The sequence below is a fragment of the Trypanosoma equiperdum genome, assembly GCF_001457755.1.
Source record: "Trypanosoma equiperdum strain OVI genome assembly, contig: ctg_1946, whole genome shotgun sequence".
NCBI lineage: Eukaryota > Euglenozoa > Kinetoplastea > Trypanosomatida > Trypanosomatidae > Trypanosoma > Trypanosoma equiperdum.
The window spans coordinates 4,545-5,161 of record NW_027124000.1 but is presented as its reverse complement, the minus strand read 5'-3'; positions in this window follow the sequence as shown (position 1 = coordinate 5,161).

The following is a 617-nucleotide window of genomic DNA, read 5'->3' as shown; positions in this document are numbered from 1 at the left end:
TCTAGAATGAACGCCGCTTCTGCCCATTGAGGATTTTCACCCCGAACGTGTGAAGCCTTTTCGATGTTAATACCAGGCTGGATATACGGTTTTTGATGCTTGACAGTTTCTTCTCTTTTTGAGCTGCCTCTTTTTTGGCTTTAAGTGAAAAGCTGCAGAGCTGTTCCACCGCCTCCTGCTTTAGTTGGTCCCCGGCCGCCGTCTGTGTTTTGCGTGGTACGTAGCCTAGCGCTATAGTCAACAAAAAAAGCAGTGTCGGCTGGCGCATCGCAGAGGTCTCTTTTTGTTGCGTCCTTGACGTTTTGTATAAAGAGGGTGTGGTCAGTATTGTGGCTAACAAAAAACAAAGAAAGAAAAATTATAGTATGGACGGCTGTCTTTTCGCTCGCCAGTGTGTCTTATCGAAGAACTGTCTACTTTACAATAAGCTCCAATAATCGGGTCAAAAGCGTGTTATTAAGCTTCTAGTAGCTGTAACAAAACTATTATAAGCATATTCTTGGTTTCACTGTAATCGCATTTTATAACATACGTTTTTCTAATTTATGCGTTTTGAAATTGGCTAATTTCACTAATGAAAAAATGAATCTGCGGCTTCACACAGAATACAAGATTAT